The sequence below is a fragment of the Ovis aries genome, chromosome 8, assembly GCF_016772045.2.
Source record: "Ovis aries strain OAR_USU_Benz2616 breed Rambouillet chromosome 8, ARS-UI_Ramb_v3.0, whole genome shotgun sequence".
Taxonomy (NCBI): Eukaryota; Metazoa; Chordata; class Mammalia; order Artiodactyla; family Bovidae; genus Ovis; species Ovis aries.
The window spans coordinates 77473457-77487486 of NC_056061.1; the positions used below are offsets into that span (position 1 = coordinate 77473457).

Below are 14030 nucleotides of genomic sequence, written 5' to 3' on the forward strand. Positions count from 1 at the left end.
GAATGGGAAAGACTAGAGATCTCTTCAAGAAAATTAGAGATATCAAAGGAACATTTCATGCAAAGATGGGCTCAATAAAGGACAGAAATTGTATGGACCTAACAGAAGCAGAAGATATTAAGAAGAGGTGGCAAGAATACACAGAAGAACTGTACAAAAAGATCTTCATGACCCAGATAATCATGATGATGTGATCACTAATCTAGAGCCAGACATCTTGGAATGTGAAGTCAAGTGGGCCTTAGAAAGCATCACTACGAACAAAGCTAGTGGAGGTGATGGAATTCCAGTTGAGCTGTTTCAAATCCTGAAAGATGATGCTGTGAAAGTGCTACACTCAATATGCCAGCAAATTTGTAAAACTCAACAGTGGCCACAGGACTGGAAAAGGTCAGTTTTCATTCCAATCCCAAAGAAAGGCAATGCCAAAGAATGCTCAAACTACTGCACAACTGCACTCATCTCACACACTAGTAAAGGAATGCTCAAAATTCTCCAAGCCAGGCTTCAGCAATATGTGAACCGTGAACTTCCTGATGTTCAAGCTGGTTTTAGAAAAGGCAGAGGAACCAGAGATCAAATTGCCAACATCCGCTGGATCATGGAAAAAGCAAGAGAGTTCCAGAAAAACATCTATTTCTGCTTTATTGACTATGCCAAAGCCTTTGACTGTATGGATCACAATAAACTGTGGAAAATTCTTCAAGAGATGGGAATACTAGACCACCTAACCTGCCTCTTGAGGAATCTGTATTCAGGTCAGGAAGCAACAGTTAGAACTGGACATGGAACAACAGACTTTTTCCAAATAGGAAAAGGAGTGCGTCAAGGCTGTATATTGTCACCCTGCTTATTTAACATATATGCAGAGTACATCATGAGAAATGCTGGACTGGAAGAAACACAAGCTGGAATCAAGATTGCCGGGAGAAATATCAATCACCTCAGATATGCAGATGACATCACCCTTATGGCAGAAAGTCAAGAGGAGCTAAAAAGCCTCTTGATGAAAGTGAAAGAGGAGAGTGAAAAAGTTGGCTTAAAGCTCAACATTCAGAAAACGAAGATCATGGCATCTGGTCCCATCACTTCATGGGAAATAGATGGGAAACAGTAGAAACAGTGTCAGACTTTATTTTTGGGGGCTCCAAAATCATTGCAGATGGTGATTGAAAGCATGAAATTAAAAGATGCTTACTCCTTGGAAGAAAAGTTATGACCAACTTAGACAGTATATTCAAAATCAGAGACATTACTTTGTCAACTAAGGTCCGTCTAGTGAAGGCTATGGTTTTCCTGTGGTCATGTATGGATGTGAGAGTTGGACTGTGAAGAAAGCTGAGCACTGAAAAATTGATGCTTTTGAACTGTGGTGTTGGAGAAGACTCTTGAGAGTCCCTTGGACTGCAAGGAGATCCAACCAATCCATTCTGAAGGAGATCAACCCTGGGATTTCTTTGGAAGGAATGATGCTAAATCTGAAGCTCCAGTACTTTGGCCACGTCATGCGAAGAGTTGACTCATTGGAAAAGACTCTGATGCTGGGAGGGATTGGGGGCAGGAGGAGAAGGGGACGACTGAGGATGAGATGGCTTGATCGCAACATGGACTCGATGGACGTGAGTCTGAGTGAACTCCGGGAGATGGTGATGGACAGGGAGGCCTGGCGTGCTGCGATTCATGGGGTCGAAAAGAGTCAGACACGACTGAGCGACTGAACTGAACTGAACTTCTTCGTTTTTATGAAAGAGAAAATTTTCACAGGTCTTCATTCCATTCACTCCAAAAGTGCTTCTGCTTATCTTGGAATTTAGACAATAGTGCTGTAAAAATCTAAGGACACAGGTTCTAAAAATTAGAAACAGCTTATCATTTCTTCACCCAAATACCGTAGTGATGCTCCTGTCTCTGCTTTTCTTATGATATGAAATGATAGGTGAGAGTTAACCATCCTTTGGGAATAGTTGGCTGATTTTAATGGCAACCCTTTCTCAACCATGAATCTCGTGAGTTGAAACAGAATGGTGTGAAGTAAGTTAGAAAGAAAAACACCACTACTGTGTATTGACGTGCATATATGGAATTTAGAAAGATGTTAACGATGACCCTATAGGCAAGACAGCAAAAGAGACATAGATTTAAAGAACAAACTTTTGGACTCTGTGGGAGAAGGAAGGGTGGGACGATTTGAGAGAATAGCATTGAAACATGTATGTTACCATGTGTGAAACTGATGACCAGTCCAAGATCGATTCATGATGCAGGGCACTCAAAGCCAGTGCCCTGGGACCACCCAGAGGGATGGGCTGGGGAGGGAGGTGGGAGGGGGTTCAGGACAGGGGGACACACGTCCACCCGTGGCTGATTCATGTCAGCGTATGGCAGAAACCACCACAAGATTGTAAAGTAATTAGCCTTCAATTAAAATCAACAAATTAAAAAAAAAACAGAATGGGGAGTTAATGTTGAATGGGAACAGAGTTTCAGTTTAGGAAAGTGAAAAATTCAGGAGATGAATGATGATGAGAGCTCCACCACGGTGTGAATGTACGCAGTGCCACTGAACTGTGCAGTTAAACATGGTTGAGGGAGTGAGTGCGTGAAAGTCACCCAGTCATGTCTGACTCTTTGCAACCCCATGGACTACACAGTCCAGGGATTCTCCAGGCCAGACTATTGGAATAGGTAGCCTTTCCCATCTGCAAGGGATCTTCCCAACACAGGGATCAAACCCAGGTCTCCCACATTGCAGGTGGATTCTTTACCAGCTGAGCCATCAGGGAAGCCCAAGAATACTGGAGTGGGCAGCCTATTCCTTCTCCAGCAGATTTTCCCAGGAATCAAACTGGGGACTTCTGCATTGCAGGCAGATTCTTTAGTATAAAACATTATGAGACTTTCACCACGATAAAATAAATAAATAAGAATATGCAATGCCTATTGTTGGCTAAAAGACCATCACATTGTATCACAGTTTCAAAATCTGGACCATTTTCCCAAGGTTCTCTTTCAGCCCTCCAAATTGCCTGCTAAATCCACAATTTCATTTAACCTATTTCTTCTGGACAACTATAGAATTCTATAGTTCAGTCCCTTTCCCCAAAGGTCTTTGAATGAGGAGATGCTCACGTGTAATAAACATCAAGATCAAAGGTGCTGCTTGAGACAATTTCAGTTTTTATGTTTAGACATTTCTGTTCACCTCACTGGAAGGACACACAGCCATCCAGTTGTAGAAGTAGGTGATGAGACTTGTGTGCAGGGATATATACATATTTTTTTAAATTCTGAGTCCTACCTTGAAGTGTGTGCTTTTCCACAGTTTTTTCCTCTCTGAATTCCTCATTAGATGAGACACTTTAGTAACATTCCTCACATGCTTTGACATCTTTTTTTTTTTTTTTTTTTTTTTTTTTTGAGGAAAATGTTTCATCCTATTAGGTTAATTCCCCCCAGAGGTATTTGCATAAGTGGTGTGGGTCTGGCCTTTTGACGTTATCTTCCTGAATGATCTCTGACTGCTCACTCAGGCCTGTTGTATTGTAGATGCAGGGTCTGGCCTCTGAATCTCGTGCTATCTTTACCAAATCAAATCTGTAAAGTTCACTTGCAATTTAACGTATTGTTTTTGAGTCATCTTGACATTTTGACTTCATAAGTGTAAACTGAAAACTGCATTTACTGGAAATTTGCTTTTAAAAATAAAACAGCATAGGCCAGATCCCTGATCTACAGCTGCTTTATAAAATTAGGCAATGCTTATGAGATCATGCTCCTCAAAGAAATTTTTAAAAAGAAATTGATAGCTAACATTTTAAAAATGCATGAAGAGTATGACTGTCTCTTAGGAGCAGAAAATAGCAGAAATAGCAGAAAATATACAAGGAACAGTATAAGTTATTATGATCGAATCTAGTGTTTTAAAAGGGAGTCAGAGAGCATTATCAAATGTTAAAGGGGTGACAACACTTAGCGTTGTTAAAAAAACTGACAGAGAAGTTTCTCTTCATTTCAAAGTTAAAACTGCTATACATAAGTAAGGTTTTTGGTACATTTAACCTATATTTAAAAGCCAATACATATCAATTTTATTTAATATTTAGAACCTTTGGAAAATTCATAATAAATGATATCTTATTTTGTAGTAATATTCAAAATTGAAATTTTCCTAGAGGACAATTTTTATTAATGACTTAAAGAGTCTTGAGCTAATTCTTGCTGTTGAATGGGACCACAATACAATCAATTTCATCATTTTGTTTTTCTTAACCATTTAGAGATACCCAGATATATTGGCATTTAGAGGTGAACAAAATGGTTAAATGGAAGTGAAGAGGAACTTTGAGTAGCTTACTTCATATAGTCTACGATTAAGAATTTGGGGGCAGTTATAAAAGGTATTTGGATAACTGGGTAGTTTGAATATAGAGTCTGTATGGATGTCCCTGGTGGCTCAGAAGATAAAGAAACTGCCTGCAATGCAGGAGACCTGGGTTCGATCCCTGGGTCAGGAAGATCCCCTGGAGAAGGGAATGGCAACATACTCCAGTATTCTTGCCTGGAGAATTCCATGGACACAGGAGTCTGGCAGGCTACAGTCCATGGGGTCACAAAGTCAGACATGACTGAGTGACTAACACACAGATAACACACACACACATTTGGTGACATTAGTTTTAGTGTGACACTAGGAGATTATTACAAATTTTAATAGGTGTGAAAATCTTATTGTGATTTTGTAGAAACAGATGTTTCCATTTCAGAGATGCACGCTAACAGGTGAAAACCTTAATGTCTGAGGGAAGTCAGGAGGAGATGGCGGTGAAGTCACTTCTGAGAGAAGCCCATGAGTTCAGTCTGAACCACCCACTAAGGATGATGTCTCCTTGGTGAAGTTCAGTCCCAAGACCAGCTCCTGCTTGTCTCCTCCTGGGATTCGGCGATGCATCTCTGCGATGTTCTGGTTGTTCGACTCAAGTACCAGCATCCAGAGCTGTCTGGGATGTGTGTTCAACGATCCAAAACAGACTCTGAGTGGAGGACTAAACCTTCAACTGAAAATGCATGATTCCAACACTGATCAAGAAAATCTTGTTGGAACGCGTGATGCCCCATCAGACGCGGTGAATTCTGTCCAGAAGTGGTGGTGGTCATTGGGCATTGGGATCAGACAGTTAATCCGTGGATCCCCAGAACTCCTTACAGTGCTAGAAACTTCTCTCCGTCTGAAGATGGCTGACTGTGAGCAAGGTGGGCAGTAAAGTATTAATATGGGCTCACAGAACACGGATTCTGTGCGACAGTGCTGGATGTCCAACCCGAAGTACCAGGCTCACTGCTTTGAGCATTTTCAAACAAGCAGAATTATGTATTAAGCTCTTTAGAAGGCCAAGTGACTGTTGAATACTTCCTGCTGAGCCCTGAGGTACAATAGAAGCTTGTTTTCAAGTGTCCAAGGCTGAAAGAAAAGAATACCAAGCAGATTTATCTAGTCAATGCCATTTGACAATGTACGACATTGACAATGTACTTGCCATGAGTGGTTCTGATGGATTTATAAATATATCCAGTCCATAGATACCCCTCCAGCATGACATCAGTTGTCTTCAGTAATGATGAGACTACATTTGCAATCGCATCATCACCAATATATAAGATGGATGACATAAGATGTCCTGAAGATGGTTTCTCATTTGCCAAGTGACAGATACAAGAACAAAACCCAAGTCTACCTAATCATCTCCTGAAAGTGGTTTCTCTACAGAAAACTCTTCTGCTTCCTACAGATACATGTATATCTCCTGGGTGTGTTAGAGCCATTGTTTTTGATACGTTATTTAGTATGAATTTCTCTGTTTTCTGTCTAACAAAAAACTTGTCTGTATGTCTTTTCATACTGACTTTGTGTAGAATGAAGTCTTTATGTGCTTTGTATGCCAGTGACTCTAAAATACTTTTAACAGAAGAAAACTAAAGAAGCAAATATGGCAAAATTTTAAAATCTAGGCAATGGATATATCAAGGAGTGTTCATGACACAATTTTCTCTACTCATCTATACATTTGATTGTTTCAATAATAAAAATTTTAAAACATGTTTCTTAACTAAAAAATGTTTTAGCAATTGAGATTTTACTTGTAAATTAACATCTTATTGCCATTTTTTCCCTAAATTTTCTAATGCCTTTTAAAAATAAAATGTAAATCAGAATTAAATATTTGATTAATTGCTTATTTTGAAAGAAATTGCAAATAAAGGAATATAACAGTTAATTTAAGAAAACTTTTCTACATTTTCCTTTGTTCTCTTTTTTCTTCCTTCTTTCTACTGTCATAAAATTTTTATAAAAGGTTTTAAACAAAGTAACATAAATAAGAAGTATATGACAATGTTAGGGCTAAAGGAAGTAAAATAGAGCCAGTAATGAGATTAGTGCTCAAGTGAGAGAGCCTTACATCCTAGACACTTACCAGCAAAGGGCCATGGATTTGGTTTTTAGCTTTCTAGATGAAAATTTAAAAACAGAAACATAAGTAGTCATATCATTCAGAGTGCTCATAAAATAAAGGCAAATTATTCACAAAGAAGAGGCACAGTAATTTCTGATTTGAAGTTTATCCTAAACAGGATTTATGTGATGAAATGAACAAAGCCTTAAGCAATATGCTTAGGATAGCTACTGCAGAGTTTTATGAGAATGTGTCTTAATTTAGGCAACTGTCCTTATAACAAAAAATAATCACTTAAAATAAAACCATAGAGGAAATGCCATAGTATCATCCAAATAAATGGCATCTTAGAGATCTTGAGAGATTTTGGAGTATCTGGAACAAATCTTTTTAACCAGTTTCAGAAGCCCAAAGGGAGTTGATGAATAAACATTAAAAGAAAAGTTCTAGGGATCCTGTAAGTTGTGTACATAAGTGGGTGTGAGTGGGCATGAATGCATTTTTCTGAGGACAAGATTTGTGTCAGTATACTGACACATATATACAGAATTTAGAAAAATGGTAATGATGACCCTGTATGCGAGACAGCAAAAGAGACACAGATGTATAGAACAGACTTTTGGATTCTGAGGGAGAAGGAGAGGGTGGGGTGATTTGGGAGAATGGGACTGAAACATGTATACTATCATGTAAGAAACGAATTGCCAGTCTATGTTTGATACAGGATACAGGATGCTTGGGGCTGGTGCACAGGGATGATCCAGAGAGATGATATGGGGTGGGAGGTGGGAGAGGGGTTCAGGATTGGGAACTCATGTACACCCGTGGCAGATTCATGTCAATGTATGGCAAAACCAATACAGTATTGTAAAGCAAAACTAAGTAAAAATAAAAATTTAAAATTTTTTTATTTATTTTCTTATTTTTGAATAGGTTGAATCTAACTTGAGGCATATAGGCTCAGTAGCTGTGGTGTGTGGGCTTAGTTGTTGAGAAGTATATGGGATCTTAGTTCTCTGACCAGGGATTGAACCCACTTTCCCTGAATTAGAAGGCAGACAGCCACTTGACCACCAAGGAAGTCCATGGATACCTTTTTCTTAAAGAGCTTTTCAAAAATATATATGATAATGAGTTTTGAGATTGTGCTCTCTACTTCTCAGAATGAAAAAAATTCTGCATGTCACCTAAAAAAAGAAAACATATGTCCTACGAGTCAGTTCAATATAGCAGACTTATGGGTGCATGCTAAGTTGCTTCAGTTGTGTCCGACTTTTTGCAACCATATAGACTGTAGCCCGCCAGGCTTCTCTGCTCATGGGATCCTCCAGGCAAGAATACTAGAATGGGTTGTTAGTCTTTCCTTCAAGGGATCTTCCTGACCCAGGGATTGAACTCATGTCTCTTATGTCTCCTCTATTGGCAAGCGAATTCTTTACCACTAGCACCACTGACTTGACCTCTTATAAAATCTGAGGCGCTGATTTAGGACTGATTGGAAGGGAAATCTGCTTCATATACGCTCAGAGGTAAGGCCAAGTGTATTTTCAAGAAAGATAAAGATTTTTATAGAAAATTATTTTGCGTATACTCCAAATGAAATGAAAAAAAGTTCCCAGTGTGTTGATAAGCATAACATGAATATTTTTAAAGCTGGTGTAATCAGGAGCTTATCTTGAACATTACAAAAGAAATGTTGAATAAATCACCCATAGACAGTCTGGCTTTGAGTGATGCAGTTTCCTGGAACAATATACTAACGGAAATTGCTTTCAAAATGTATTCCTCTGTAAATGAATGAGCTACCTTGCTGAATGGTATTGTTAGCTTTAAAGAAATTAAAAGTTTTGTTTCTAGCAATAGCCAGTCAGGCCAGAAGTTTCCTAAGATCTTGTTTCAATCATAAGTATAAATATTTATTGTGTATTTTGTGTGTGGATGCAACTTAAATTTTCATATATATTTTATATATTATGATAGTGAAGTCAGTCATGTCTGACTCTTTGCAACCCCGTGAACTGTAGACTGCCAGGCTCTCCGTCCATGGGATATTCCAGGCAAGAATACTGGAGTGGGTTGCCATTTCCTTCTCCAGGGGATCTTCCCAACCCAGGGACAGAATCTGGGTCTCCCACATTGCAGGCAGACTCTTTACTGTCTGAGCCACCAGGGAAGCCCTGATAAAAGATATATAGTCAATATATATTTTCATTTATGTATATTCATATATAAAATATATATGAAATCTTAAGCTGTTCTCACACACAAAAGATGCATAATAAATTTTTATATTTGTAATCTAGCCAAGTCCTTAAGACTGCATATATATTAAAGCTATATAAATATAGTCTTAATATTTTTCTTAATATAAAATATAATTAATTTATATTTAATATAAATAATGTATATTATGTTTATATAATTTATATATTATATAAGCATAGTAAATATATGTGTGTATATTCTAATATGGACTTCCCTGGTGGCTCAGATGGTAAAGCGTTTGTCTGCAATGTGGGAGACCCAAGTTCGATCCCTGGGTTGGGAAGATCCCTTGGAGAAGGAAATGGCAATCCACTCCAGTACTATTGCCTGGAAAATCCCATGGACAGAGGAGCCTGGTAGGCTACAGTCCATGGGGTCACAGAAAGTCGGACAAGACTAAGCAACTTCACTTTCACTTTCATATTCTAATATATTTTTCTTAATACATAAAATATACAAAATATATGGGACTTCTCAGGTGGCACTAGTGGTAAAATAATCCTCCTGTCAATGCAGGAGACACGAGAGACATGATACGAGAGACGTGATACAATAGACAAATACCGTCACGCTATTTTCTTTTAAAAGAATATGCCTCTCCGCCGTGTGTGTCTAGAAGAGGAGCAACATATCTATTGCACTCAAAATGCTATTCAATTATTAAAGAACAAGATAATAGGGAAGATCCCCTGGAGCAGCAAATAGCAACCCACTTCAGTATTCTTGCGTGGAAAATTCCACGGACAGAGGGGCCTGGCAAGCCACAGTCCATGGGGTCGCGAAGAAGAGTCGGCCAGGACTGAGTGTGCAAGCATGTTCTTCAAGAGCAGCTGTACGGTGATCATTCTGTTTAAGGTTGCATGGCTGAGAGAAGTTGAGAGCTGCTAGCAGAATAGCTGGGCATCTCCTTTTAGTCAGCTACTGTTTAAGTATAGGAAGTATTGTTGCATTTGTATGTAATTAAGAGCATCTACTTAAATGGTTTACTCTTCATCCTTTCAAATTTCTCCAGCAAGCTGTATGACTGTTTACGCCAGAGTTGACACAGCAATTCTACTCCAGGGTTGTATCCCAGTGAAGCTATTTAAGGAAAGCAAAAGAGCTATATATATTCATGAAGATATCCAGCATGTCTTTATTTATAAGAGAATATAAGAAAATATTGGGAAGAACCCACCTCTCCCACCTCCTAGAGATGCTATATTAAGGGGGATGTCTGTGTGTGCCCAGTTGCTTAGTTGTGTCTGACTCTGAGACCCCATGGACTATAGCCCCGTCCATGCAATTTTCCAGACAAGAATACTGGAGCTGGCTGCCATTTCCTCCTCCAGGGGATCTTCCCAACCCAGGGATCGAACCTGCATCTTTTGCATCTCCTGCATTGGCAGATAGATTCTTTACCACTAGCACCACCATATCAATGCAGTGCAATATTATAAAAATATTATGAAGTTCTAAAAATTTGTAAACTCATGAAAACATCTGACTAAGCATCAAGAAAGGATATCAAAATACTAAGTTATAGACATATACTTAACAACTGTTATATTCAACAACTAAAAACATATATGTATAAAAATGTGAAAGAAATGGAAATAGTCATTGTGTAATGGGATTATAAATATTTTTCATTCTTTCCTTAATCTTGTGATTTTTATTTCATAAATATTTGAAAATTCGTTGACAAATTCCAGGGTTTTCATTAGAGTTTTTCAGGATTTCATTAGTCACTAGTAGACTTCCTATCTTTTAAATACTGAGTCCTCCACTCATTAGTCGGACAATATTGTGCCAATTAATTAATTCCTCTAGGTGGCATTTTCTTTTCCCTGCTGAAGATGGAAAAAATAACACTTAGCTCATAGTATTGTTTGGATCAAATGATATTATATTTAATACAATGTCTCCTACTAGATTGTATGTGTTGTGCCGTGCTTAGTTGCTCAGTCATGTCCAGCTCTTTGTGACCTCATGGACTGTAGCCTGCCAGGCTCCTCTGTCCATGGGGATTCTCCAGGCAAGAATACTGGCATCGGTTGCCATGCCCTCCTCCAGGGCAATCTTCCCAACCCAGGGATAGAACCCAGGTCTCCTGCATTGCAGGCAGATTCTTTACTGTCTGAGCTACCAAGGAAGCCCACTACACAGTATATGTTTAAAAAACAAAACAAACCAAAAAGAAACCGATAAGCAGGGACTTCCCTGGTGGTCCAGTGATTAAGAATCCACAGCCTTCCAGTGCAGGGGATGTTGGTTTGATCCCTCATCAGCGAACTAAGATTTTACATGTCGTGGGCCAACTCCGCCTGCATGCCACAGCTAGAAAGGTCCCACACCGTAATGAAGACCTAGAGCAACCAAAAACAAACAAAAGAGAGAAAGAAAGAAGGAGGCAAATTCAGTTACCATTTTATGAAGTGTTTAGCATTTTGCACTAATGTGCGAGACAGTTCAGTAAACTATGCTGCTTCAAAAGAAGCTGAAGTTTAGTTATTATAAACGAGTGGGCTTCTCTCAGAGAAAATCATTTTCAGGTTGAGGTGTCTTACTGGGAAGGAAGAAAATGACAAATGTTCTTCATCTTTGAAAAGCTAGTACTTTATATAAAAATGAAAGCATATTTAGTCATCTCTGATTTACAGATATATTTTCCGTTAGCCATAAACACCTTATTTAGAAGAATAGTTTTAGGGATGCAAGGTTAATTTTGAAAACTCTTTATAGGTTAATGCTGTCAGGAGAGTTAAAAAATATTTTTTTTAAAGATTTTCTGTTTCCTATATCTTTCCTTTCTAATAAGCCACCCACCATCTTCACTTTCACCTCTCTTACCCCAGAAAAGGAGACAAGCAAGCAGGCAATTATCCTCCAACTCAGAGGCACTAGCTTTAGCTTTCGACTATCTAATATTGTATAGTTTTTGTGATACACTTGATATTTCTCTAGTTTGAGATTCTCCACATTTAGTGACTGTCTTGTTTAATTTATTCTAATTATCTTGCTGTTTATTTAATTACTATTTTTCAAACTACGACATTTTCTAGGTCCTCCAAATTGGTTTCTAAGAATGAGGGAAACATGCAAGGTTAAAGCTATTTAGGCAAAGCTAAGATATATTTTTCTCAATTTGGCTTTATAAAGCATTTAGCTTCTCCATACCTGTATTAGCTTAGTAACTTAAGCCAGCTACTTAACTGATGCCACGTGGATTAACAAAAGTTGTTTGTTGTTCAGTTGGTAAGTCGTGTCCAACTCTTTTCGACCCCATGGACTGCCGCATGCCAGGTTTCTCTGTCCTCCGTCTTCTCCTGGTGTTTGCACAAACTCATGTCTTTTGAGTCACATAACAATGTTGAGAGGGAGATTTTCGAAAGACCCTGGCCATTTTTTACACTCTAAATCACAATTCCTGGATGAATTGACTTTGGGGGAATCTTTGTAAAGACAGAAGTCCTTATACATTTGAAACCTACTATCTCTTCGAAGAAGCTACAATTGATGAGAGGATCCAATTTCTAACTCTTATTTTTAGAAATGATTAAACAGTTTCTCTCCTTATTAGATCCCAAGGACTCTGTTTCTTCCTTTCTTCTTTGGGACAGAAAATCTGCTTTAGTAGCCTCTGGAACTAGAACACTAGTCTCAGCAGACTGACATTCTGGTCTTTCTATATCCAGTAAGTTATCTGTGATAACAGACAAAGCAAATAGAAGCTCATATCATCCCCCTACCTGTTGGTGCTCCTTTTCCTTAAGATGAAGTTTCCATATCAATTTCTCATGTATGTCATACCTCCAGCTCTTCTAAAATGTGTTATTGTTTTGCTTTTATACATGGAATGTTCGTCCCTCTCTTTCTCCTTTGGTTTTTAAGCCAAAGCTCATGCCCTCAGTAAATCTCTGCTTTGATATCATGCTCTCAGAAATACCTGCTCTGCCTTTCATAAACTTTATAATTGTGTGCCCAGTGTCTATATTTTCCACTGATCTTTGCTCCCCTTGAGAGCTAAGATAAGAAACAGAGTTTGGCTTTTCAACTCTGTGGCCCTAAATGAAATAGAAACTGATGCCTCTTTTGGACATCGAAGCCCAACAATCTCTCAAAACAAACTGGCAGATAAGATAAAACACTATCTTACATTCTTTTTAACCTAAAAATTATGGTTTTATGAGTCAGAAATTAGAACATCAGTCTCTCAGCCTGGGAAGTACAGAGAAATGACTACAGATACAGGATATTAGAATGATGATTAACTAAAAAATAAAGTTTATCAAATAGCCACATCTCCTGCTTCCTAGACAGTGAGAGTCTATTTCCTGAGGACCAGGCGCCAGGAGCCCTGGGAGGTGGAGGCTGTGATGCCCTCAGATGTCCTTCCCAGGACCACTGTGCTGCTCACCACAGAGACCCCATCAGGGTTTGGTATTTGGCTTCTGGCAGTACAATGACCTTTCTTCCTGATATGTGTCACAATAGAGCCAGCCTCTTTTCCTGGAGGGACCTGAGTAACAACAAGGGTCTGAAAGGGCTTCTTGTTTATTTGTGTTTCACAACCTTCAAAAACTAATTGTTCACCAGTCCGGCAGACATGCTCAGGGCTAGAGTGACCTTCCTATAAGTGTCCACATTGATTATTTGAAGGATTCTCTCAACTTAAATTTAGTATATTAGAACTTTAAAAACAAGAAAGCTTTCTAAAGTTTTGTTGTTGTTGTTCAGTTGCTCGGTCATAATCCAACTCTTTGCCACCCCATGGACTGCAGCACACCAGGCTTCCCTGTCTTTCACTGTCTCCTGGAGTTTACTTAAACTCATGTACATTGAGTCAGTGATCCCATCCAACCATCTCATCCTCTGTCTCCCTCTTATCCTCCCACCCTCAATCTTGCCCGGCATCAGGGTCTTTTCCGATGAGTTAGCTTTTCCATCAGGTGGTTAAAGTATTGGAGCTTCAGCTTCAGCATCAGTCCTTCCGATGAATAGTCAAGATTGATTTCTTTTAGGGTTGACTGGTTTAATCTCCTTGCTATCCAGGGACTCTCAAGATTCTTCTCTAGCACCGCAGTGTGAAAGTCTTTATTCTTTGACACTCAGTCTGCTTTATAGTCCAACTCTCGCATCTGTACATGACTACTGGAAAAGCCATAGCTTTGACTGTACAGACCTTTGTTGACCAAGTGAAAGTCTCTGCTTTTAATATGCTGTCTAGATTTGTCATCGCTTTCTTTCCAAGGAGCAAGCCTCTTTTACATTTGGAGCTGCAGTCACCATCTGCAGTGATTTTGGAGTCCAAGGAAATAAAATATGTCACTGAAA

General features: G+C 38.8%; 1 pseudogene; it reads left to right on the top strand.

Annotated features, from left to right (window-relative positions):
- The first annotated feature begins 1997 nt into the window (after positions 1–1997).
- LOC114116160 (mitotic checkpoint protein BUB3-like) lies at positions 1998–6282 on the top strand (annotated as a pseudogene).
- Positions 6283–14030: the final 7748 nt, after the last annotated feature.